At 40.7% G+C, this 27797-nt stretch overlaps 1 long non-coding RNA gene across 3 annotated transcripts in view; it reads left to right on the top strand.

Annotated features, from left to right (window-relative positions):
* The window catches only part of LOC114010500 (uncharacterized), a 239419-nt gene that overhangs the window by 190696 nt on the left and 20926 nt on the right, over positions 1–27797 (top strand). For all 3 annotated transcript variants that reach the window (XR_008748842.1, XR_003551936.2, XR_003551935.2), the window contains one exon: positions 12698–12779. This is a non-coding gene — a long non-coding RNA (uncharacterized LOC114010500). The remainder of the gene's footprint in view (positions 1–12697; positions 12780–27797) is intronic.

Here is a 27797-nt window from a genome sequence, read left to right as displayed (position 1 = left end):
AATTGCATCCTATCAGCAGGCCAGCATTTTACTCTGCAGACGCTCAAGCTGTCATTTATTACATGCAAATGTGTCGGTATCTTGTTTCAGGTAAGCAGCCTCAGACCCAATGAATTGAACTAAATTGGCATTAGAACGTCTTATTCAGGAGACTACATCAGACACTTAAATCTGTTGCTATTCAGAAAAGAAGAGGTGCTTTAGCAAGTGATAAAATGAAGCATGTGCTCCTATAACAAGAAACTCTTTCCTGAGGTGGTCTTGACATATTATCTTTTCATGTGTTATTGTACCCTTGTGTCAAACCTTGAATTTTGCACACAGTGTTACATCATTTTCAGGATAAGAAGACGACTTTTTAATCTCTTCTTAATTCTGTATCTGGAAAATGGCTTTATTAACCTCTAGTTACTAAGCAATAATATATCTGATGTGCTCTGTGGTCCTGCCTACTTTCTCTTGCTCCCCTGAAAAAGCATAACAATCTCTGAAGAAACTCAATGTGCTAGACAGACTGATAGAAGACTGGTTTTAGCTATTAATCTGATAGTTTTCAGACACCTGTATTTAAATCACCATTTATGCTGTGTTCCTCATAAGGTAGTTCAGACATAACATGCAATATTCAAAAAACATGGACACCTTTATCAAACTTTACACCTGCAGAGAATACACCCCATCCAGAGAGATGTCTTTCTCCTGAGTCCTAAGCAATGCAGTGAAATCTCGAACACTGCAGCCATTAAAATCTACAGAATGTGATCATATAGGAAGAGAGTCAAGTACAAGCTACGAGAAGCTGTGGAAGGATGATGTCCTGTTACCTAATGAGTGTGACATTCCCATTAGTGGGTAACTAAAATGGCAGAGAAATTCAATGGCAATATGATCAAAGTAATGCCCACTGGAAAATAAGAGCTCTGACAATATATACACAACACACTGTGTAAAATTAAGCAAGGGTAAATGAGTTTTTACAACTCAAAAGAAATAGTGTGGAGTCACAGTGATTAGTTCTCTAAAAATAGCTACTTATTGCTCAGCGGCAGCTGGGAAAGCAAGGAGAATTGTACAAATTATCAAGCAAAGAGTAGTAAACAGAAAATATTTATTCCACTGTGTAAATTGGTGACATAACCAGGTTTCAGGAGCTCTCTGAAGTAGTTTTCATCACTCATCTCAAAGAGATGCAAGCAGAAGTCTGGAACGCATGCAGCCCTGCGTGCTGCCTCTTCCTTGTTTCATCCAGGCCCCTCTGGACACGTTATTGGCGAATGGCTGCCCAACTTGTCTGCAAATAGTGGTGAGCTCCACTGCTTTGAAGTCATGTGAGATGCCTCCAGTCAGCAGCTCAACAGCAACCTGCTTCAGTGTGTGGGTACCATTGGGCTTTTGGGCGAAGACAACCTTTCAGCTTCCACAAGCTTCCTTGAGGTCTCTCACTGGGCTGGACTTCTGCCACCGGGGATGGCAGCGACTCCCCTACCTGCAAGAATTCAGTGGGAAATGGAGAGGCACAGCCTCGCACAGAAGCATAATGCCCTGCGCCAGTCGCTCCCAGAGAGACAGCATCAGTCCCCATGGATTATCTCTACAGCATGTAGGGAGAGGCTGACCTCCAGTCACTGATGGACAGTGCTCACTTCTATGTAGGGCCGAGGCTCCACCTTGCTCAGGGAGCCCCGTACCCTCATTTGTTTTCCAAACCCTCCATTTCAAGCTGTAGTGGAGACAAAACAGAAAAGGCTGCAAGGTTGTTTAAAGGTACTTGGTCTGGATACGAGATCTGGCTCAGGAAGGTGTTCAAATTTTTAGTTTTGAGAAGAGTGGATGGCGTAACGTAATTCTTATATTCTTTCCTAAGAGCTGGCCACTATGAAAGAGGAGATACTGTGTTAATTGGATTTGCTGTTTGATCTAGCATGGCAATTCTTCTGCCTTCAGCAACAAAGGAGGAATCAGCTTCTTAGATTTCCAGTGCATGTTTATACAGCCCGTTGACACTTTCTTCATCATCTGCTGTCTCATGATTTTGTTTCAAAAGAAGGGTGGGTCTGTGGTTACAGATGCACAGGAATCTGTGCATCTGGGATCTCTCAGAAGGTTTATGATTCCGTGTGGCGGTATGTGGCTTTGATTCAGTCACCTGTTTCCCAACCCAGTTCCCTTGTAAATTGATGGGAGTCTTTTCTGTGTTATGAAAAAGCCTAGTTCTTCGGCCTGCTTCAAAACAGTAGGAGTTTTTCCATCCATCTCGAATGGATTATGCCTGCAACCCCAAATTGGGGAATGGTAGCTCTTAAACTCTTTGTGGTGATGTTGTGAGGCTTAATTAATTGAAAGGAATTAATGGAAAGAAATTTAAATGGAAGGGGAGATGTAAGTGAATATTATAATTGTGTGGAAAAATCTTCTAATTCAACATTCAGAACTAAAAAGGTCTGAAATGTATTCATGCTCCTGAAAAAAGCTGAAGGGTTAAAATGACCTAATTCAACATCAACTAATACACTCCAATATGCATTAAAGCAGGTAGATTATTTTTTAAACAGTACTATCCTGCAAAGTGATGCACTTGTGCTCTATGATAGAATGGTTAAAGCAGTAAATGTCATTGTTAAAATGAGTATCTTTAACAGCTAATATCTATTAAAATGAAGCACTTAGGCACCAGAAAAGACAGTTTTAAACTGTTAGATCCCTAAATTATTTTTGTACAATCAAAATGAGACTCTTAGGGATTAGGTGGCACAGTGGGTTAACACATTACTCTTCTGGGTGGAAGATTTACGGTCGTATCTTGCTTAAAAATACAAGTGAGCTGAGACTGCTGTTCTTCAGGTGATCCAGCGTATGTGTTTCTAAAATGTATTTTAATACAATTGACTGTAATTTGCAAGGGAGGTAGATGAGGACTTTACCTGCTGCTACCACACTTTGAGTAGGGGTGGGTTAGGATTTGGGTTCACAATTTAGATTGTTCACTTTGTGAGCTTACAAAGGGATAAACCATCCCTTTTTATAGCTCCATTTTCTTCCAGAAAGATATGTCACATTATCTTGTTACATAGCTACAGCAGGAATCATAAAGGGTTAAACTCAGCAAGTGAGAATAAGGCTTTTCAAGGTGAGCATGATCATGTAATCAAAAATGAGGAATAGGTAGGTGCCTACCTGCACAGGTAGGTGCAGAGGGAAAGTGAGCTATAAAGAAGCATGTTACAGTATCTTTGAATTGAGGCTTATCCAACTGGCTTTTCAGGATGTGTTTGCTGTAACTTACCTGAAATTATTGGTCTGCCTCGATGCAATGGCATATTTCTTTGGTGAAGACCCCAAATCTCTTGGTGCCCAAAATACAGTATTCCAAGTCAGCTGTACTCCTCAGTTCTACTGGAGTTCTGAAGATACTACTTTTCTCAGGCCATTCTTATCCCTAATTCCTCTTTTCATGCCCCTGCTTGGATTCAACAAGTCACCAATGAGTACATACCAGCTTCTCGTTCCTGCTTATTGTGTTTTATCTGGCATCTGAGAGGTTGCACTCCCAGGCAAGAGCCCCTGCCTTGGCCTGAGCCTCTGAGATGGCTGACTGTGGGTGGAGGGCAGGGCATGACACATGGCAAGGGGATGTGTGTGTTGGTGTCTTCCTGAAAGGGTCTGAAGAACAGTCAGCCTTTTGAACCTCAGTCTGTTCCCAAGGTCTTCTTGGGACAAGGTGTTATCGTGCAGTTACTAGATCAGATGACAGGGCTATATGTCATCTTCTTGTTCTTGAAAAATTGTACCTTTATCTTAAAAAGCAAAGACAGTACTTATTATTTTTCCTTGTATAGTATCCATATAACATGGATATAAGTATTCATATAACATTCGTAGGTGAGATACGCAGTCCCCAGCATTTGTTCTGCCACATCAATATGAGGGATCACTTTGTATATATTTCCTCCTTGAGTAATTTCTTAATTCATGAGGACCAAAAAAGCTTACCCTGAGAAAGATCAACTGTTAACAACTTTAGGGAAAGCTTCACTGTCCCTTTTATATATCGGTTGGTGATAAATCCTTAGAACTATTCCATGGATGTGATGCCATATGTTGCAGGGCCAATCCTTCAGTGCGTCCGTTTTTTGTATTGTGACCTTCCTTTTTTGATGTATAGTTCAGGCTACTGCCGTTTTGTCTTTTGGTACAAAAGAAATTGCTCCACTTCATTTCCATAAAGAATTCTTTATTTTTGAAGACAAACAGAAGAGTACTTATTTTGCTGAGCAGAACCTTAACAAAGGGTGAGTGCCAGAAGGCAACTGGTATCCTGCGTTTCCCAACACCAGCTCGCTCTGTCTCTCAATGCTGCATATGTGTGTGCACACATGCTAGGAGAAGTTATTCTCATTTTGGCCTGAAGTGATCCAGAATTTTCTTTTGTGCCTCCTCCTCCCCAGAATTGTGTGTTGGTGCCAGCAATGTGATGAATAGAGAACATCTTGACATGGAGCATCAGATTTGAGACTAATAGCAGCAACTTGCAAAGAAGAGCAAGGTTAGTTTGACTGAAGTTTATTCTAACTCTCATTTTCCATGAAAACGTCATTCATAGCCTTATTGAGCAATTGTGTGTGAGATGGCAGGAACTGTGTGCTTTGCTGCATTCTGCCAAAGACCAGTGCAAAGTGTATCTGGTGTTCTTTGAATGCAATTGTGCAGAACGAGGGAGTCCAGCCCTCTGCAATGACTCTTCATAGGAAAATGCTACACAACCATTTGTAAAACAGGAAATTCCTGCCATAGAGCCATTAAATATATTCATAATTCTCACAGATTAACTTCAAGATGAAATACCAGTTAAATGGTTACTGTTTCACAGTGAAAATCAATTATTTCAGAAAAATGTGTCAAAGCATGGGGGCAACTGATATCGCTGTTGCCCTTTTTTTTTTTTTTGGCATGGGAAAACTGGAGTGTAGGGTATGTCAGGTTGTATCTTTTTCACACACATAGAAAGACAAGTTAGTTTGCAGAATTAAGTGTAACTGTTAGCATAGCAGTGGCACTTCTGGATATCTTCATACAGATGAACATTATGACAGTGTATAACACTAATATAAAGTGTAAGAATAAACTAATTTCCTATAAATACCACATCAAATGATACATTTAGACATCACTTGGCAGTATTTTAGAGCTCTGAAGAAGTGGCAGCCTACATTGCAGTTTCTTTTAAGCATCCATTTTAGTATGTCAGAATAAGTTTTCTGGCTAATATAAAATTATTTGTATTTCACATTCTTAATTGATGCTTTTAATTACTCTTCATATACTTTAATAGTTTTCAAATAGAAAACTGCTTTCTGTGCAGTAAGCCGAATCTCCAATCTGCAGCAAAACTTGCTTGAGTCAGGTTTTTGCCAGACTCTGTGTACAAGCCCCAAATACTAAATTATGTTGGCACTCTTACAGTAATCAAGGGAATAATTGTGAAGGCAAAGTTTGTTGTAAGGAAACCAAATTAGGAGGGGAAAACAGCATGGCTTAAGAGAAATATTTAGTATGAACTAATCTTTTTGGTCTTTGTCCTCCTACAGCAATGGCTGTTTAACCATGTAGTATCATTATTTAAAACGTACTGTAGTTTATCCTGTGTAGATTAGACTACTGCTTTATTAGAACACTAAAAGGCCAGTCTTCAAAGAATAAGCAAATTAAAGCTCTGTCTTGCTGTTTACAATGCTGGGGTCAGATCACATATCTACCAGCTTTAATGCGAAGCAGCCATAAAGCCTATTTAGTTAGTTAAACAGTTAATGGCTATTTAAATCAACAGGGTTTTTTTCACTGCCTCTGGTAGTCATTGCAGAGTCAGGTATCTCCCCTGTTCCAGCTCATGTTAGTCACTAACAAATCCCCCTTGAATCTTCAGCGGGAACAGGGCTGGTCCTCCTGAAGCATTGCAGTACTGGGTGGGTATCCTGTAATTTTTTTCTGGAATTGCACTTCCAGTGGGAGTTCAGGTTGCTTTTTATACCTTCTGCACAGAAATGAGGCTAAAACTGTTCTCCAGAAACAGTAAAATAGAGAGCTGATAACATTTGAGTGCTGTGGAGGGAGGGGCTTGACTGGCTAGAACCAGTGTTTGTGCAAGTGACTTACCCTTTTTTTCTACTTTCTCCACAAAGGTTCCCCACACCTCCTTTTCTCTGGCATGTCAGAGATCTTTCTCTCCCTCCTGTGCTCCATGACAAACAGATTCAACGCACCTATTTAAGGGAGAGCAAGGGTTTTGAAATCATGTTCTTCCAATGCAGCTAGGACTAACCTTAGCTCTGGCTGTTACCAGCTAGTGTGAAAATCCCACCCCAGATTGATAAAACCTGTGAGGCCCTGCGGGCTGTCTACCATGGCAATTCTGCCAACCGCAGCCATCCGGCCGAGCTGGGAGGCATCAGTGCGCTCTGCAGTAGTCAACCTTTCGTGATTTTATTCCAGAGCCTGTGATGGAGACTGGGGAAGGGTTCTACAGCTCCAGGTCTTGGAAAGAAGAGATTTCCTGAAAGCCTTTGCTTGAATGTGTAAATAAATGAAAGTGCCCAAAGAGCTCAGATGATGAAAAACAAAGGAAGAATGCTGTGTTATTGTTATTTTAAAATATAATAATTTTAAAGGCAATGGCATAGGTTTTTTTGGAATATTGAGTGGCTATTTTGGACCATGTATGGTTGGTAATGCTCTGTTTTGGAAAATCCACAGGTATTCAGATGATTTGTGTGGATTCATTTCAGCTGTTTTGGGAAAAAAACGTGCCTGCTTAGGCTTTTTCACAGTATTGATATTACCTCTTAGTCTTGACCAGGCCAAATATACAATGAAAATGGTCTTTGTTTCTGCACTGCAATTCTTAAGCTTCCTTTCCAATCCAAAGAAGTACAGGAAAATAAACAAACAAAAAAGGGATCAAATTTAAATGCACAGCACGCTTGCAGCTTTGGGTCTGTTTTCTCGGTGTTACACTTTTTAATGTAAAAAGCATGCTTCCCGCCCGGATAGGGGGTATAGCCAAAAGGAGAACCAAAATGGGGATACTCTGCTTTCTATCTCTTGCACAGATTTTACTGCATGTTTGTTCTTTCATTGTTGTTTTCTTTAGTCTAGAATAAAGATAAACTAGACAGAAAGCAAAGTGGCCAGGCGCCACTGCACAATTATAATTAATTCACTGTTAATGTCTCAGACATTGTTACAGCATACATTGGAATTGCTGGGGCGGGGTAAGATTAGTTTGAGCTATTTACGTACATACTACAGGAGAGTCATATTAAATACCCACTCTAATTAATGTTTTCAAAATGAGCACCAAAGGGAATAGTATGACTTACCACTTACAGAAAAGTCAGTTTGTACTTCTACTTCCCGAGTTCACGCTGTGTTCTCACCTCGAAAAGTGGGGATTTGAGCGCGTATCATGCCATGACCTCAGAGTACATGTGAAGCAATGCTTAGAAACAGGCTGCACACCAGATTATACTATCAACTCGAAAAGAAGGATGCGACTAAGCTAAGACTCAAATCTGAGTATCTGCAGACTTAGGAAAATTCATGGTCCGATCTGGTCGGCAGAAGCTGTAGGAGTCAAAGGCTCCATTTTCTCAAGAGCAAAAAGGTTCAAGAACACCCAGAAGATCAAGTTCTGCAGTGTTTCAAGCAAAACCATAGAAAGGAAAGCTGGTCTCTGCCCCAAGCTTGGAAATAGCCAAGATGTGTTAAATCCAAGAGCACTTAATGTAAGAAGAGGTCTCAGCCTATAGATTATTTTAACAGCTAGAGGAATGAAGGAGGTTTTGTACCTCCAAAAATATCTCTATTCAACATTTTTCTGCTGCCAGTATTTTCTGCAGGAGAGGAAAGCCATGAAAATTGTGATCAGATATGTAATGATATGTGCTATTTATTACAAACCTTCTTAATTTTCACTAAGTCTTCCTATGAGTATCGAGTCAGATTTTTCAATCTGAGCCTCCCAATACTACATATTTGGGCTGCATGTCTCTCCAATACTATATATTTAAGCTCTGTGTCTGAGGTGTAAAATATCTCTACGTATGTTCAGCCTGAAGCCAGCTGAAAGTGTACCTCTGCTGGCTAGGTTTTATCAGCCACATACTGAGCTGCTTAGTGAGAAAGAAGTGATCAGTGTGTAATTGAAACTCCTTTAAGCTGAGTTTTAGGAGAATTTATAACCTGCAAAAATGTTCTCATTACAAATCCTTTTTTGTCTTTTCTTATAATTGCCTTTAAGGAATGACCTGACCACCATCAGTAAAAGGAAGGTGATTTGGGTTTTAAAGCCAAGCACAGGTTCATGTGTTTTGGCAATTTTTGGAGTGGGGTGGAGGGGATTGCCATTAAATGTATTTCATACTGTATCATTATTTATGTGAGGTGACAAAATCTACAATAAATTTCTGGTGAAACCTGGTCTACTGTAGAACACGGTGGAGTACTTATCAGTACTATTTTTTTCGTCATGGATGTAACCTGAATATCCTAATTTATGACCATCTGGTCTCCAGACAAGTACAGCCCATCCGATCAAACCGGAGCTTCCCTAGATCAGCTAATACATCCATGCTGTGACTTAAAGAAGATGACACAAAGTACTCTGTAAACCACCTTGGACACCTCTGAAGGAGCTTTCAGAAGAGGGAGGTGCCCATACACAACTTCTTGAACAATGCACCCGGCAGGGCTAGTCATTGTATCTGTTTATTCATTGGTGTTTGTTAATGGTAACTTTCATTTCATTTAGGATTTGATTTGTTTACGAACTAATAAATATGATTTATAAAAAGTGCCTGTGGTTCACTAATTACTGCACATATGGCGTTTTCGTTTTGTAAAACTGGCATTTGCTTTCTATTATGATTATGTCTCCGTTCACCAGTGCTAATTAGTTTGATTAGACAGATAACTTTAACCATTATTAGGACTAGATTAGGGGAACTTTACATGCAGGGGAATGTAGGGAAGAAGGCTACATCACCAATGACGATAGGTCATCAGCACAGAGTTTGTTCCTCATTAAATATTTTAAAATTACTTTTTGTTTTGTTTTCCACATAGAAGTACTGAGAAGCATTCACATTTAGCTACTTTAAAAAATCCAATTAAACACAGTTGTTTAGCATGAATTTGTTAATCAGAGTTAATCTTTCCAATGAATGCATAATTTGGAATCTGTGTCTAAAATGTTCATTTAAGGATAAGCATATTACAGACAAATAAAATAAAAAATAAAATTAGATTTTCTTCCTTGGAATTGACTCTCAATATGGAGAAATATTGACTGTTTTGTGTGGATTGTCCTGCATGCTGAGGGACAGAAGTGAAATTGGATAAAGACTAAGAAATGCCACATGAAAACCGATGCCACCTGGGGTGAGCTGTTTTTCCCAAGAGTCTCTGAAAATTGTTTAATACTGTCATCTGAAACTCTTCATAAACAAAATAAACAGAAATAAAAACTCCTCTTTATTATCCATTTTAGGATAAAAATAGTTACCCAAGGCAGCAGAAATTTGATATTATTCTGTTTTTTCAAATGAATTCTCTATCCTAAAAAAGGGAGGCACTTTTTCTTTCCCAGTATCTTAGAAATTACCTTAGTGCACTAAGTAGGATGTGAAATACCCGGGTTTGGGCAGTGAGGCACGCAATTTGTGATCCTTTGGAAAGAGTCACTGAACAGTGTCGGACATGATGTCATTCTTTCCCTCAGAAAGACTAACTGACCCTCAAATAAAGTAACTGTGGATATTTGTTTCATTAAGATGGCTTCTCATTTGACTTTGGATGATCACCCTATATTCATCTAGTTTCTGTGTAATTAATTGGTGAGGTGTGGTAGGCAAAATGGTGCCCTGTTATGGATGCATAGTCCTATTGCAGGCTACGGGGTCTCTCCTCGCTGTGTTAATGTGGCAATGTCCTTTGTGAGTGGCCCTTTTATTTTTCGTCTTTCTCCATTTTCAAAGCAATTTATAAGGGAACAGAAAAGTTCTTGCCTGTCTAAAAAGAATTGTGGGAATATTGAAAAAGACATAAAACTGCTATTGAAGGGTGAACACATAGAGAAACAGTAAACTGGATTGTTGCAGTATTTACTCTCTCCTTGGCTCTTCTGGAGGATACCTCCTGCCATGCCTTTCAAAGAAAACCCCAGACAATTTAAATGTCAAAGTCTCAAATTTCAACATGCATCATTATTGTTGGAAGCATTTGCTCCAGGAAAAAGTTTCAAAATTGCCATTTCTGTATCTTAGAAGAATGTGAACAGGATGGCCAGATTCTGAGATGGTATAAATTGGCAGACGTTCCTTATTTCAATGCAGTTATCCTGTTTTACACCAACTGAAAATCTGGCTCTGGAGAATGAATATTTATGCCATGCCAGAGAGGTTTGAAAAACCTTTTTTTAAATGAGAATAAATAAAGAAAGGGCTGGGATATGCTCCGTGCTGATGAACCCAAAGCCAACTATGACCTCCCCTTGACCTTTTATGCATTTCAGTTGAAAAAGGCCATTCTGATATATTCCACTGGAGCTTAAAATGCCTGTATTTCAATTCCAAAGGTCAAGCTCTCGTCTCAGTATACTGTATGACCTGGCCTTTGTCGGTGCCCATTGATATTGCCTGACTATGCTTCTTATATCCTATTGACTGTTTACTGTCTTTTTGGCTAATGTAAGTGAAAGAGATAATTGAAATGGTTTTGAGCTGTGTGTCAGTTCTGATTCTGATTATGTCTCCTGTGCTTAGTGCAGCTTTAGTGGCTCCAAACTCATTAAGTCTCCAGGAAATTTTAGATTACTGTGTTAACTATATCTTAATTAATGTATTTATCTTAAATTCCACTCAAGCCTTTTTGAAGTTTCCTTTTATCACTATGTCTATCTCTAATATCACTGAATTAAGTCATTTGTCTTCTAGCCTTCTGTTTTCTTTTACCTTTTGAGGGTTTTGGATACTTTATTTTGAAAGGCCCAAAGTCAAAGGGAACTATTTCTGGGAAATAATGCTTCATGCATGTTTAAAAGCAAATCACCACAGCTTTGGTGGATGTAAGCACAGCCCCACTGGAATAAAGGGACAGGAACTGGCACTTTTTCAAATCTGCCTGAAATTCTGCATCGGTGGAGCTATGTCAGTTTACACCATGAAAGTCTGGTCCAAAATAAAAAGGTGTTCAGGCTGTTTTGTGGCTAGTGAGGCATATATCTGCCTACCATCTTCCTCGGGACTTGAAACACACACTATACTGGGTGGTTCCCAAAAGAGGGAATAAATGCAGTCCCATCAAACAGGCTGGCAGGCCTTGAGTATAATTTCTCTAGATAGAATCACAAAGTAATCATCATCTCTAATAATCTCTCCAATTACTTTATAGAATAATAATTTATAATAAAATCTGTTTTAGCAGACTGTCTATTTTTACCCTCTCCTCTTGAAGATGAAGTCAAATATATAGGAACTGTAGAACACTTTTGCAAAGCTAGGGGAGTGCTCCTACCTAACCAGTCACAAGAATCTTTTTACAGACATATTGTAATGTCTGTTGATTAACACAGCTTAGTGAATCGTTGGTGATGAATAATTTACTAAGGGCCATAACCTGACACCCTGTTGCTGTTGAGATGTGCCTTACTGCACAGTCCTCAACAATCCTGGACAAGATGTTCTTGTCCCACCCCTTGGCCATATTTAGGTTTTCCTCCAGTGATCAAATGAGAGGGAACCCAGCCCAACTGGAAAGATAAGACCCAGACTCCTTCCAGTGTGAGGAGAATTGATAAGGAGCAGATCGATACATGATCCTCTTCAGTGGGCAGCAAGGCCCACAGTCTTAACAGTGGGACATCCCCTCTTTTTCTCCTTCTGCTAAATTGCGAAATTTCTGTAGTGGAAAGAGTGTAACACTGCGAGTAGGTGGTAGAAACCAAACAAAAACATATACTGAAATAAAAAAAAAAGAAGAAGAAGAAAGATATATATGTATTGAACAAAGGCAAAGCAGTGTATTTTTCTCTAATTTCATCCTTTGAAGGGGCATCTGGTTTTGGTGACAATTTCAGCAAAGGGGTACATATCCAGGATACCAATTGCAGCCTGAATATTAGTAATATCTAGGGAAATTAAGAGCAACTGGAATCACTGGGGAGTGTCAGGCAGCATTAGGAGTTGGCGATGCTACCAGCTGCAATTACTATGAATGCCTAATAGGCTCCTGACCGTGGAAAACCACTTGGAGAAGCACAGCTACACACAACAGCTCATGTAAACAGGTGGAATTCTGTTAAAACCAGTACAGCTGCAATTACATACACCGTCACAGCACTTGGACCCAAGTCTGTAGTACTTTCCTCTGTTTCAGCTGTTTGTTCAGCTATGAGATAAAACCTGATTCACCTTACATTTGTACCTGCGAAGTAGGATTGAAAGGACTGTTTGTGATCACAATTCATCCCCAGAACTCAGAAAATAAGTATCACTGATTCAGTTGTATGTCCAGCTCGCAGTATCTCCATCACTATATTTTCTCTTGACGGATGCACCTGTTGCTTGCTCTCTCTCTGCCCAGCCTCTGGAGCTCCAGAAGGAGCCTGAACTGCCTTCCTGAGAACTTTTCATCTATTTTATTTCAGGTACTTCCCAGATATCTTGGGCTCTCCTGCTAGGACTGTGACTCGACCTGTTTCAGCTTTCCTGAAAGGGATAGAAGACAATGTAAGTGCTGATTATCTCTTTTCTTTGTAATGATGAGATTAATTTTGCTTGGTATTGTGGTAGAAACATCAGCATAAGCACCACTGAAAGCTTTGTGGGAAGCAGGTTAATCCTTTCTCTTACTATTGTTGCTGCCAGTGCAGATATCTGGTATAGAAAACAGGTTAAACAATACAAAGGTTTATTTCCCACAACCATCCCTGAACCCCTGTTCATTGTGAAAGAAAGAGGTTTGATGATCGAACTGATGGCATGAGTCAGGGGAAGAGTAAGTATTTCTTGTCCCTTGGATGAAGCAAGCTACTTTTCTGAACTTTGCTTTGGGCTTGTCTGAAGGAAGCTACTATGCGTTTTAGTCATTGTTTAATTGAGGCGAGTTTTGTTATATTTTTCCCTTAAAAAGGCAAAAGGCTCCTTGGATTTACTTGTTATTACTTTATAGCAGCAGCCATAGTATGTGAGACATTTCCCAGTCAGAAAGTGTATTTATGAAAGGGGTTCTGTGATGTTAAGCCTGCAATACCCAGGCTGGACTCGGACGTCCAAGGCTGGTCCTGAACACCATCACTCCTGAAGTTCTGAGAAGAGGGGGCTCATAAGGCTGTGGCAAGCAGGTGATTCTGATAATGCAAAAGAAGAAAAAATACTCTCTGAATACAAGTAATTTCTCTGTAGGCAGCATGGCAAAAGTGGGGCAAACAAATTTGGATAAAAAGATAAAAATACAGATAGGAATGTAGTTAAATCTGAATGCAAGGATGCAGTGTCCTCCTTTCCTTTGAATAACCTGTAGCAGGGAAGTAGATGGTATTTGGGGGTTTAGCAAGTTTTTGCCTGTCTCTTAAACGCTTATACTGTGTATCATTTTTTTCTCTTCTACTTTGAAGTTATTTTCCAGGCAGTTTTCATTTTGCCCTTCACAAATTGTGCTGTGTGCACTGAGTCATGGGCTTGTGTTTTTAGAAGGGTTGTCAGTCACAGCTATTCTCATGCAGTAATGATATGATTAGCTTTTGTTTTTTACTGTAAAATATTAATTTAACCGAAGTTTGAACACGGTGAAAAAAGAAGCATCAGTGGATGAACACGCCAGCTTAAAAGCAGAGATATTATGTTATATGAATGGTTGCCTTCCTTTGGGATTGTGGGGAAGGATGAAAGCAAAGAAACTCCGCATGTGAGAGATCCTCAGGCACTGACATACATGGGAACATGTTAATTACCCTTAGCCTAACCAGTGCCTGGGTAGGCTGTGAGCACCGGGCCCTCCACAGCCCCATCTTGGGAAGCTGGTCCTGGTATTCCCAGTCGCACATCGTCTGCCGGGGGTCTCCTCTGCAGGCTCCTGCTCATGTCTGGTTTGGGGGTTACTTAGGTGTCTGGTTTGTGGATGTCTGCAGGGGCTTCTCCCACGAGCTGTCACATGCATACCTGCAGCGGTGAGGGCTGCCAAAAAAGAGAGCAGAAGGGGTGGAACTGCCTGGGTCCCTAAGTGAGCTGTGATGGCCATATCTTGATGTGTCTCAATACTGCCTTTTTCTTCCACTCTCTCTCCTGTACCTGAAATTTGACTGGTAATCGACCAATATGAGCTGAAAAAGTGGTGTCAGCCTGAGCTGTGAATTGACCTGCTTTTGTCAGCTTGTCACAGTTTTATTGCTGCTTTAGCACAATGCGTACAAGTTAAAGCCCAGCACTTCTGTCACCTAGAGAAAAGCCTGGCAGGCTGATGTCCTCAGGAACAGTTTCCAAGTGCAGAGAGGCCAGGAGTTCCCTTTCTCCTCCCCAGCTAGTCCAAACTTCACATTTTTTGTCTAGCCAAAAAAACAACCTAAAGCCAAAACAACTTTCAGGTGTATCGCCGCAATGTTTCCCCACATCTCCAATACTGCCTGGAATTCATTTGCAATGGTGCTCAATAAGATTTCCTGAGAATAAGATCAGAATTGCATCCTTTTCTAAAGGTGATCCTATTAGGCTCATCTTAGGATTAATGTTAAGTTTATTATAGGAACAGTAGACTGGATTCTTTAAATGAAAACATTTCAAATGTAGGAGATGAGGAATAAGAGAGAATTCCGAGGCCTTTTATGAAAGACTCATCTTAAAAGCTAATTTAGCTTTCTGCGCAGCAGCAAATATATCAGACAATTCACCCAAAAGCTACCTGAAAGAATGGCTGTTTATACATCTTATTTATACTGAGATTTCAGAATAAGCTTTTTGAACAAGCTGTGATATTTTATTTGGTTTTCTTAAGCTAAGAGTATTGCAATGTCAGACTCTGTTTTTTTAATTGATTATAACTATACCATCCTCATATTGCAAAGCTTATGATGAATGAATAATAGGTTGTCCAGTGCCTTTGCAGCATGGCCCAAAATTTGGCTTGGAGTACCTTTTTCATGTCTTTGTTTCTCACACAAATATCTTTGCTGTTGCTTATGATAAATGAATAATTTCCAGCAGCTCAGGATGCTTGAAAATAGTCGTGATCCAGCCAGCGTGTCTGAGTGACCCCACAGCAGTGAACATGGGAATGCAGCTCAGCATGCATAAGCAACCCTACAATAATAACTTAGTGTGTGCAGTCTGGCAGGTGGGAACAATCCTAGAACTAGATTGCTAAATAAGGGGTTGTGAGTCATGGGAGTAACAGATCTGGGTGACTTTGGATTAGTTTTACATGTGCAAATTCTCTTTTATTGAGTAGATACCATTCCCTAGATTTGCAGACCTGTGTTATTTTTCTCAACAGCATCCGATCTGCCGCTAAACTTGTTTTTCTGGAAGCTGTCCCTGCTTCTCCAGTTCAGCTCCTAACTCTTACCCATGCCTAAGACATCTTGCACCTCATTGCTTCTCCAGGTGCTCAGCTCAGATCATGAAATCTGTTTGCAAGCAACAGCCTAAACCCCTGAGTATCCTGAACAAGCCCTAGACATTGTCAGCTTTACTCTTGGAAAGGGGTAAAGTAAAGCTCAGAGTGTGAGAGAGTCTAAAAATGATGAAAATGTTATTGTTATGTCAAAATGTTATTCCCATATGTTCAGGAAACAGAACGATGATCAGGTTATGTAACTGACTTTGCAAAAACACCTGCTTGAGTAGGTAGAGCAGGGTGGAAACAGGGAAAAAAAACATTTAGGTTCAAAAAATAATGCAGTGTTAATTTGATGGAAGGACTGACAAAAGAAATCTGAACTTCTGAATGGAGGTGTTTTGATGGGGCAGCGCAGTGCCATGGACCCTTGGGGCTAGGGCTAGGCACTGCTGGTTACAGGGGTTTGAGGTCTACCTGGGGAAAGCTCTTCCTTCCAGGCTGAAGCCTGATCCTCAGCCAAGATAAATGTGCACAGGCTCATCTGCATCCTGATTTGCACCCCTGTGACCCAGCTGCAGCACACGTGCCTCCCCCACCCTGTCTTGGCCACCTTTCCTTCAGGAAGGAGGGCAGAGACTCATGCCCAGGAAGCTCAGGAAAATGGCAGGGAAATATTCCAATTTAAACTGTTTATATGCTCCTAAGCTTGCCCTCCGTTATTCCCCACCATTATTTCATTCATGTTCACTGCACTGTCATCTGTCCTGTAACGTGATTTTTTTTTAAATAATCTTAAGCAGAGATTTAATTGTGCAACAGCTCATTTCCCGAACTATTACTTTTGGCCAGAGGGCTGCGGTCACTGGGGGTGTCACCTATCATGCCTCTAACCACCCTCCCTGAAGGACTTCTCCAGCCTCCTTGATGAGCCGTAGTCTCTTGAGGATGTATGTAAAAAGGTTGCTGAGAATAAATATCATTACTTAGTAATATAAAATACTTAGTATCCCTGTAAGCCTCAAATGAATGAATGCACTAATCCAGGCCAGAAAGGAGACTGAGCAATAACTGCATGCAGTGTGACAATTGTGTTTTAGATTGTCCCCTGTTTATATCAAATCTTTAGTTCTAGTTGCAGGGAAAATACTCCACAAATCTCTAGATTCCCCTCCCTCCACCCCCACTTGCATCAAATTGAGTATTTAAACCATCCTTCCTTGCAATTCTTTTTGTCTGTCTCTCTCTCTCTCTCAAAATAAAAGACAGGACCCATCCACTCAAATGCAGTGAAACAAGAAAATGCTCAGATATTTTAATACCCTGGAGCTACCTCTTGGCAGATAAAATGACTAAAATGAAATTTAAAGCACATCTGATTTACCTGTTGTTTGTGTGACTCAAATACCTATGTTTAATTTTGTCTATGGATTGGAAAAAGTTAATTTCAAGCCTTGTTTCTCTTGCTAGCAGCAACAACCTTTTAAACTGAGTATTACTGGTGAACCATATAGAGCTGGTTAAAAAAATGCTTTTCAGTTCCACCATGCAGTTGTTCGGACGACAATTATGGCAGCTGAAGTTTAATCATAGTGTTTGATAGCTCATTTTCTCAATGTCAACACAAGGCACTGTTAAAAAAAATGAATTCTTTCATTTGATAAGCTGGCTCCAGAGCACTGGGCTCATTCAATAGGAAAACTCTTTCAGAGGGCTGCAACATGCATGGTTTTTCTCTTTCCTTCCCCCCCCCCTTTTTTTTTTTTCTTTCCTTTTTTTTTTTCTGAAAGCCACCCAAGAAGAGATTAATCACGAGGGGGAAACTCAGCTTCACCCTCTAGCTGCAGGTCACAATTTTTATTTGTATGGAATTGGCTTTTGGAAAGCTGAAGGCTGCCTGAGGGCAGGGACCTGATATAAGAAGAACCTGAGAATGAAGCAGCAGGGATTGATTAGCCTACTTCATATCCCACACTCCATAAGCACACTCCAACCGCAATCTAACACACCGCTGAGCTGAATAGACAAGAGAAATTGGATTCCTTCCTAATATTTAACCTTCAAGTCAGCTCCAACAGTTGTTGATATGTTGTTCTACCAGCAAGTAACAGTAGCTTTTTTATTCCAGCACCCACCCACACACATATATATACAATTTTATAAGTTATATGCTATATATTTACATACTTTCCATTTTCAATCTGTTTCAGAGCATGGTTTACCTAATCCATTTCAGTAAAAGTTTCAGGGAAGAACAAACTGACCAAACAATTATGCATAACATTGTAGTGAGAGAAGGGAGGGAAAAAGAAATAAAAAGTAGAAAAAACCCATTGTCTGTTTCATGCCTTTCAAGGTCTTTTTCACACAGTCATTTTTCTTTTACCTGTAATTTTCCCAGTTCATTAATTGTAGGAATTGTCTGGACTGTATCTAGTGATATGGATGCTACAGGCAGTGATGCCGTAGAGGTTTCATTTTAGATTTTTATATGGCGCATTTTGGGAAATGTTTACTTTTACTGGAGTTTGCTAAACTGACAGAAAGTACTGCTGCATGATGAGGGCGAGGCTGTGAAACCTGGACCATTCAGTGCGGTACAAGAGACCCACGCTGAGGTTGCCCAGGACAGGGCACACGTGCGGCAGGAGCAGCCACATGCTGCTGGGTGCCCTGGCAGCGGATGTGTAGAGATACTGACTGCATCGTGGCTGGTGTGGCACACTCCTGTGCCCTCATCAAGCCCATCTGAAAAGCTCCCCTTTCAAGCACAAGAGGAAGGTCAGAAGATAATGCAGAATGCTCAGAAAACTATGATTACAGCAGGGTGTTTGTGGGCCTGGGGTCTCAGAGAAGGGCTGTGCCCTTGCAGCTTGCCAATAGAGAGGGGGTTTGTTTAGGAAAGGTTATTTCTGGGGAACAAAAGCCCTGGTTCAGAAACATCCTCACCCCACTTTGCCCAGGTCTGACCTTGTGGGCAGCCACTGGCAAGATCCCAGAGTCACTGATAAGGCTGCCTGGAGGCTTGCTGACCTCCCCAGGCTGCTGGAGCAACTGGCACTTTGCCTTCTCCGTGTTGTGGGGCTGCATGTATCCTTGGGCTCACCAAGCTCCCCACGACCTTCAGCCACCTGGCTGGTGGGCTACGAGCCACCTTGGCTTCCTAGCCACAGTGAGGGCTGGGCTGCCGCCTGCTCTCTGCCACAATCCCCATGTGCTCATGTGTGTGACACACTCCCCATGGTGTTCTCCAAAGAGGAATTTTCAAAAAATTCCTGTCTTAGGGAAAATTCATATTTCTGACTCTTCATTCATGTTTGGAATGAATAAAAAGTGGTAATTTGAGATTTTTCTCAAGATAGTCATTTTGATTCATGCTTAGGTGCACAACTTTTGCCCCCTTTGAGAAGCTGAAGTACCTTTACAGTGACTCCTGAGGTTACCACTGGCTCTGTTTGAATTGTGGGGCTCTCTTTGCTTCTGTCTGCCACCCCAAGGGCAGGTTGTATTCCTCACCAGCACACCAGGACTCTCTTGCTATGATTTCTTCGTGTGGATCCAAAGCCTTGTCCTGATGCAAAGCAATGTGGTACAGAACTTACACCCACCACAAAGCTGCATGCTTCTGCACCTTGCAGTGGCACAGCAGCACCCAGGAGGAGTTCCGTGCGGGGCACCACCTCCCACTGTGTAAGTCAGGTGTGGGCACCCTGGTGTGCGCCTGGGGAGTGCTAGTGTCACTGGTCTGTAAGCATCACAATGTCTGCCTGCACAGGCGGTGCAGGGCATGCAGAGGTGCCCAGTGCCCTGGCCATACGCTGTCACCTACTGCAGGGCAGTCCTTGCAGGCTAGCTCAAGTACTTCTGCAGGACACAGCACTGTGCCTTGTCAGGTCTGGCCTGACGCATGGCTCTAATATAGACTCCTTTAGATGAAGTGGAGAGTAGCTGTGTTGAGTAGCACTGGGTTTCTATTGAGATGGGAAAGAGGAAAGCAGGGCTGTGGCAGTGGCGAGGATTCTTCATCTTCTATTTGGTTGTCACAGGGGCATACACATGTAGGTGGGAAGCTTTGGCTCAGCCATGCTATTTACTTCCATGGAAAGAGAGTGTACCAAGTTCTTCTTTACTCTTTGCAGAAAGCACCAGTGAGAAATAATTATGAAGCCTTCTCACATGACATACTGTATAACTGATCTAGATCTTCCTGAATCGGACAGTATCATTCTGCAACTTGCAGTGAAAAAAGGTTGCCTTAATATATGCAGTCTATTGGGGGAATAAGCTGCTGAAACAGCTACTGCTGCAAGCAAAGTGGAATTTTCATGTAAACATCTTCAAATATTTTTATGACCCATCAGCTTGAGTTTTATAAGTCAATGTATGAGTGAATACACAAAGTTTCCCTCTTTGTTTGCATATCCTGCCTCTACTGAGTTTTAAATGTTCATGCGATGTGGACAAAATCCAACTCTACATCTGCTTATGGCATATGTAGGCAGCATCATCTCCAAGAGTTTTTTTCATGCTTAGTTGAGCTCAGTAGCTTTGTCAAAAGGAACTCACAAGACCTGAGCTAGCTTCTCTATATCCTAATTCTGACTGTTAATTTCCCATACAGACTTGAGATCCTCTGGCTTTCTTGCCATTTCATGTTCAAATAGGACAGCAGATAAACTAAAACGATCCCCCCTAAGCAAATGGACACACAAGACATCACCGCCATCACTGATGGCCCAGATGATTATTATACCTGCGCCCCTCTGACCACAGTGGTGTGACTTTCCAGCTGGTGGATCTGGAGACTCACAGAATAAAGCCACATCCTGGGAAAAAACTGGTAGAAAAGTGCCCCAGTAGGAGCTGCTGAGTAACATAGGTTGGCATTAATGAGCCTCCTAGTTCTGCAGCATCACTAGCTTCTCAGGGGATCCCAGATAAATACTACAAGCCCCTCATAGAGCAGCATTTCCTTCAGCGTGGTTTCAGCATTTAGTCTACAAAATCTATGGTTCTGTCTATCCCAAATGTCTGTCCTGGGTCTTATCTCTTTACAGCTTGAACTGGTGTTTTAAACACAAAATTTTACCCTGATTTCTTTTACCCCTGGTACAGACATAATGGAGCTATTACACAAGGCCAGGCCTTGCTCAGCAATTTGATTATTTCTGTTACTGATACAGGGGTACAGGAAAGAGAAAATGTTTTTATTTTAAAATACTTGTGTGACACAACATTTGACAAGTGACAGAGAACTACAGCCTTCATGATGGAAAATAGAGCAGCCTCAAAAAATTTGTGGGAACAACCTGATTTTGATGAAGTTGTTTGAAAAATGATCATTATGTTTCATTTTGATAAGGCTGGAGTGTTTTCATGGGATATAAAGGGTTTTGTTGAAAGGAAACACTGGGACTATATCCTAAAAAGTTACTTTGATATAGTTAAATATTTTCATTTGTTGGAATTTTTGCTTTGCCTGAAATTTTGACTTTTTTCTGATGTGGGACTTTATTGAGGAATTAAAGCTGTGGCCTTTGATGTGCTCCAATGATATGGGTTGTGATTCACTGGGGCACTGATGGCAATAAACAAAGCAATTCCTTTTTCTGTGCATTGGAAGATGCTTTACCGTTGCATTGGCTTTTTAAATGCATTCATTCTGTGTGTGTGTGTGTGCGTATACATTTTATATGTTACTGAGTCTCTGACTTGAATCTGCACATTCACAACAATCTGCTGCTACTAATGACTCCCTGTGCTGTGTTAGCGATACCTGCCAAGTAATTCAGAGTCCTTCCCCTGTGAGCACGCATACCTAATGGCAAGTACCTAAGACTGCAGGTTATAAAAAAAAAACATTTTATTAAGCTGAAATATAAATATGTGTTTGTGTGGTGATCCCAGCATATTCCAGTACACTGGCAATCGGGGGGAGTGAGAGCACTACATGGGGGCAGCAGAAACAGAGTTCCTCCTGAAGTGCTTGAGAGACATTTTAAACATCTCCCCCTTGTGATGTATATTATTATTAAGGTGCTGGTTGCAAATTTTGTTACGAGTAGTCTCACATGATATTTCTAACAACTTAATGAATACTATGACAAATGTAAATAGCATTTCAGTAACATGAGTTTCACGTTTGTATTAAAAGGGAAGAAGGCTCTCAGTAAGACATAGCTCCTGCTAGGCTGTGTGCTGTAAAACCTCATTTGAGGTTATGCCTATACCCAGGAGCTTAGAGCCCAAACAGATGAGAAGGATTTCTATCTTCATTTTTACAAATGAGAAACTGAGGCAAAGGAGTCATGAAATGCCGTGTCCGGATTGCATGGAGACGGTGTAATAGAGCCAGAAAATGTATTGTGCTATCTTCCTGTCAAAGAGATGTGTTGCTTCCCTGACCTTACTGCTACGGAAACCTTGTGTGAGGTGAGTAGCCTTTCAAGAGTGGGATGCCAGACTGTGCTTCTTTTTCCCAAAATAAATTTGTCCGTGCCACCAGAAGCTCACCAGTAATCAGGAAATATTGCTTTCCAAAGAGACAAGATGTTATCAGGTGGCAGTGCTCACCTCTGCATGGGGCAGCTGGTGCGGGGGGTGGAGTATGAGCGCAGAGGGTGGGCAGGCAGCAGCTCCTGCCCTTCCAGAGCCCTTTTGAGCATTGTGAATCCCCTGTGCCATCACCCCCGAGTGCCAGCTGAAACTCACCTGCCTGCCCTCTCCCGTGCTGCTCATGCCTGTTTTAAGCCCTGCTATCACAGCTAGTAAGTAGGGGAATGGTTGTATTCATGGTATTGCTTGAATTAAGCACAGGTAACAATCTCTGAAAAAAATTATAAAAGCAGATTTAGCATGAATTTACCATGGGGAGAAATAAAAAATAAATGCAAGTAGAGGGGAAATGGAAAATGCACAAGAAATAAAGTAATAACAATTAGATGAAGTGATAAAAATGCTGGGTTTAGGTGGAGGAAGCCTTTCTGAAGTGACATCCAGGTGTTGGCCCTAATATCATCAACACCCAGACCCTAATGCTGGCACCATCCCCATGGTGTGGCTCTGTGCTGGTAATAAAATGGTCTACAAGGTAATTCTGTCATTCTGAGAAGCTTAATTTATGATTTTGCAAAAATTGCCACTCTCTCCTGGGCTTGAAACTAACTTGAGAGGATTTAAGCTGAGTGTTAGTAATGCCACTTCTGTGGCAAAGCCATAACCATGAAGGAAAACAGAAGTGGGAAATAATGAGGAAAAATCTGGGTAAAGCAGGAGAGTTCTTCAGGTGCAGTGGTAAGAGTATGTTTTATTAGACATGATTATTTTCTGTGCTGTTTATTCAATCACAGCATCATCTCCATCCTCCTTTTCCTCAGCTCCTCTGCAGTCACTGCTACTTCACGTCATGCTCAATAGCAATAGATACATATTTATTCACCCTGACCCAAAAAGTAAGTGTTATGTTATCTGTATCGATTTGTTGTTGTTAATGTGTTATGCCAAAATTCAGATTCAGCAAGCGAGCAGTGTACCAAGTCCAGAAAACAGTGGGTTTTGTTCAGTCACAGATCTGTCATTCAGGCTGACGCAGTCATGTGCCCTGCTAGCTGGCACAGTGGCAAAATATGGCCTTTTTGCTACAGACTTTACTAAGGAATATGACTTGTTCTCTTTTATTTTTTTCCTTAGATCCACAGCTTCCTTCTTCTTTTTCGGTTCTGTGCCTGGTTTTCTGCCTCTTGGTTGGAATCCTTTCTTCCAATTCTGCATCCTTATGGGACACTTTGGTCTTTTCCATCTATATCCTCATCAACATAGGATCCCCACAAATTACTTACTCTTCATTCTGCAGTTCCTCTTACCTTTTTGCTATTCTTTTAGCACTTACCTATTCATGCATGCCCCATCTCTGTCCTTCATAGACTCATATCTCAGAGATGATGCACGGTACTTGACCCACAACATCTTTCTTCAGTTTGAATTTAACAGTTCTTCCTAATGAAAGCAACCTCAAAACATTTGCTGCTTTTTTCACCCTGATGTTTTCGTATGTTCTCTTGCCAAGACACATCTTTTTGACTGTCCCTATTTCTTTATACCTCATTCTGATCAAATTAGTGCAGTTTTCCCCCTTGAGATTACCAGCTTCTCTGTGTCCACTCATTCCACCTGAACTTTGGTTACTGACAAAATCTTTAACTAAATTCTGCTGGACTACAATAAATCTATTTTATCAGATGCCCATACTAGATTGTGTTCCTTTGCATGTTATACTTAAAAATGTAACCCAGTTCTACTTAAGAGGTCTTTAGACACTGTGCCAAATAATGACTGTGTCACATTACAGTTGCACATCTGCACTTGGAAGAAAATGCTAGTTCTATTGTGACACTGTTTTCATCCACTCTAATGTTTTTTTATTCCCTAGGAAAGTAAAAGATCAGAATGCTCCTATTAACCTTGTTCTCCTAAATGTCTGAGTAGTTAAATTCTAGGTCATTATATTGATTCACAAGGCAACAAGTAAATTCCTTGGTTGGTAAGTATCTGCCAGTTGACTAGGCTTTATCAAATTCCATCTTGCACCTGCAGTAGCATAATATTTCCATTGCAGTCAGCTTATGGGTGCAAATGATCACATCTGCATCTTGATTTATTCCTTACTAGTTGGAAATATGCAGTGTCAAGTATTCAGTGAATTTTGCCAGGTCCTAATGAGGATACAGTGTAACAGGATTTTCTCCAGCTTCAGTCTTGTAGAAAAGTTTTTTCTGCATATCAGTCTTTTCAAATCAAAAAAGATACAGTGTGCTGGTGTGTAGTATATTTTACTTCCAAGAAAGTTTTAGGCTATGCTAGAGAAAAAGAGGAGAACTGTGCACTTCAGTCCTACCACTTACACCACTGTGTATTGACAAGAAGTAGAAAAAGATGGTTGGGTAACTGAGGACTAACTCCTGGGTCTGGCTGAGAAGATGGGGAAAAGGGTTTTTTAAGGCCTGTTAACTCTCTTGAACCCAAAGATCAGTAAAAAATTAAAGTCAGTAGCAGATTTTAGGGCTCCAAAAGGCTGTCCTGATTTGCTCAACATACAACAACCCATATATTTAAGTGTTTTGCTAGTCTAGTGTTGCTAGAACATATTGTTTTCTTCCCTAAATCCTTTCTTTTCTGACTTCCGTGCATTGGAAAGGAAGTGAATAGCACCCTTTTTTATGGCGTTGAAAACCTCTGCCTAGATTGATGGGAACTGCAGCAGCCTTCATGGATAACAGATTGTTGTGATGGCAGAGTTTCTGTCCCTGACCACATTATTCACTCATCCAGGCGTTTGTCAGTCCAGGTGTTTCAGAACTGGTCCTGCTGCTTGTTTCAGAGTGAGGTGCCAAGAGGTGCAGTTGCTGTTATGAAGAGATATCCACTCGGTTGCTGAGTTAAAATCAGATTGTCACTGATTTAAAATTCTGATATCGCTGTCCATCATACTAAAATGTGATAATAGTTCCTGTAAAGTTAGTAATCCTCGTGCTTATGCAGTGTTATGTAGTAATACTCCTGACCAGCGTAAGCGTGGAGATTTGGTTATTATGTAGAAGAGTTATAATAAGAAATATGACTGCAAAAGCAAAGCAGTCAGTTGAAATTGGTCTATAATTAAATGCTTAGAAAATTCTGTGCTTAGCTCATTTTAAAATCAAGTGCTTCTTTGTAGCAATTTCCTTTCTTTAATTACAATTTCCTGTCTAGTTTGACATTTACAATGCAATCTTGGGGGACATGTTTGTGATTTATTATTCTTGCTCCTATCAGGATATCACTCGGCAGAAATGAGTTTATAAAATAAGAGCTCAAATTATTATGGCCTTTGACCAATAAAGCTGGCTCATAATTTCAGGCCTGAGAAAAGATTAACATTTTTGACAATCAAATGCAGAATTACCAGTGGGGGACAATTTTGAAAACTATTTCAATTTTCTGAAACATTGTACATTTTTAATAAGGAATATATAACTGGTTATATATTGGAGCACAGGCTTAAGAGTAGAAAGAGCAATAGTGAATTGTAAAGCAAACCTGAAAGGAAGACTTTAACATCTGACATTGTTTAGCCTCCTCTGAATGAAATTGAAACTGCTAAATCAACATTACTTGAAAATTACCTAATGGAAGAGATATAAAAGCTTAGATAAGTTCACAGCAATGTACTCTCCCTTTTCTTTAGCATTCCTGACTCTATAGGCTAATTCATCCAGAGGCGCTGGGGGAGTTTGTTTTTTTAAATTCTTACTGAACAAATTTTCTTCTTGGTTATTATTTTTCTGTTGGGGTCTCTCATTTAGAGAAACAGATGCCCTTGCTAAATGGCATATTACATGATCTATTCTGCTGTCACTGTTTTTCCAATGACTTTCTTTGTCCCCGATTCAGGAAAATGTCATTGTTCAGGACAACACAGAAGTCAAAATGAATTCTCCATGAGTTATGCACATGTTGGAAGTTAAATGTGAACTTGTCTGTAACACAAAATAGGCATCCTGCCTTGTGCTTTGTAAAGAGTGGGTTCTTAAAATCTCTATCCAAAGTGGTAGGTGTGTTTTTAGTGTTAATTTGATGTAATGTCAAAATGGATGGCCCGTAAAATTATATTGAAGGAGAGAGAAATGGTATTGGCAGGGAAGAAAATCTGTATCTTTGGAGATTTTTAAAACAGCTCGTGTACACATTGCTGGGAGGTGCAAATGCTTAGCACCTCTCAGAGTCAGGCTGCTTTTATTTAGATGCCAGCATATAGAGTTAAGTGCCTATTTTTAAGTACTGTGAATTAAAATCATTATTTTAAAGAATCTGTCCTCCCTCATGCCCAAGAAGATGATAAAATGTGGTGTTAGTTGCTTCATTTTAGTACAGCAAAAAGTGGCATGGCTCTGACTCCAAGGAGTTCCTGGGTTAGTGACAGGGCTTGGAGTCCTGCCACGTCAGTTCAGAGCTCCTGGTCCCCAGCTTAACTTACCCCGTAGCTACAAGCACACACAATTTCTGTCCTTCCACAGCACTCTCAGAGCCAGCAGCATTCCATAGGATGTATCTTACTTCAGTGATGGCTTAGGGTAAATGATCAAACTTTCTAGGATGCCTGTCTCAGTTTAATGTAGCATCCGTTGTGGGGAGGAAGTGATAAGGAAATGGGATACACCCACGAAGAATCGTGATGAGCGTCTGCACTGCTGCCCTTAGCAGGGTCTGTGGGAGGCCTTGCAGGAATGAGGGGCTGCAGTCTCCCAGAGGCAAGGCCCAAGGCAAGTCCATGGGCCAGTTAAAATATATAGCTCAGAGACAGGGATTAGGATGGATAAGTCTACAGAAGTGCACTTATTTGCTTAGAAAAATATCTGAGTCATTCAAAAAAGTAATACGGTGTCTGGAGTCAATACTTGCTAGAAAGAAGAGAAAGAGGGGAAAGTTGAGCGAGTAATGAGACCAACATATCTTCATTATCCAGTGTCAAAACAGATTTTGAGTTTTGATGGCTGGGTATGTTTGACTTTGGACTGTGACCATTAATGGTGACTAGAGAGCCATTTTCTGCAACTTCTTCCATTGCTTAATTATTTTTCTTACAGAGTTACCTTTGGAGGGAGAAGTGTTTATTAACCTGTCATCTCCGCGGTTCGATCTTAAGATAGAAAATAATCAAGAATGCCATTATTACCTAGTCGGAAAAGGCATGTGTTACGAACTCAGATATCTTCTAGTTGTAAAAAGGCTTTATGCAATCATAAAACTGCAGAGTCCACACAGGAGCTGCACATGCCAGTACACACCCACCAAAACTCTTCGTTCAGTCAAAACCTGAGACACAGTAGGTCACACTCTGTCACCTCTCATTACACATTGGCTGGGAGGCCACTCCTGGCAGGTCAGTCCAAAGGTTTTTAAGTTTTTTTCTAAACTTTCCTAAACTTCTAGAAAAGTTTTCCCTATTGAGTAGGATACAGTTCAGAGATCCCCCATGTGTTCTAATTTGGCTTGAATTCCTAAATTGAAAACATTAAATCATCTTTCCAAAATCTTCTCCCTTTTCTTTGAGGATTATGGCATACTTTCTAATTCTGGGCTGAGTAAACTCCCATACAGAAAGAGAAAGAGTTATGAGATGAGGCTCCTCAGCTGATGTGAATCAGCAGCACTTCACTGGT

The sequence above is a fragment of the Falco peregrinus genome, chromosome 9, assembly GCF_023634155.1.
Source record: "Falco peregrinus isolate bFalPer1 chromosome 9, bFalPer1.pri, whole genome shotgun sequence".
NCBI classification, from domain to species: domain Eukaryota; kingdom Metazoa; phylum Chordata; class Aves; order Falconiformes; family Falconidae; genus Falco; species Falco peregrinus.
The sequence above is the reverse complement of the archived record's forward strand: the minus strand, read 5'-3'. Positions and strand labels throughout refer to the sequence as shown.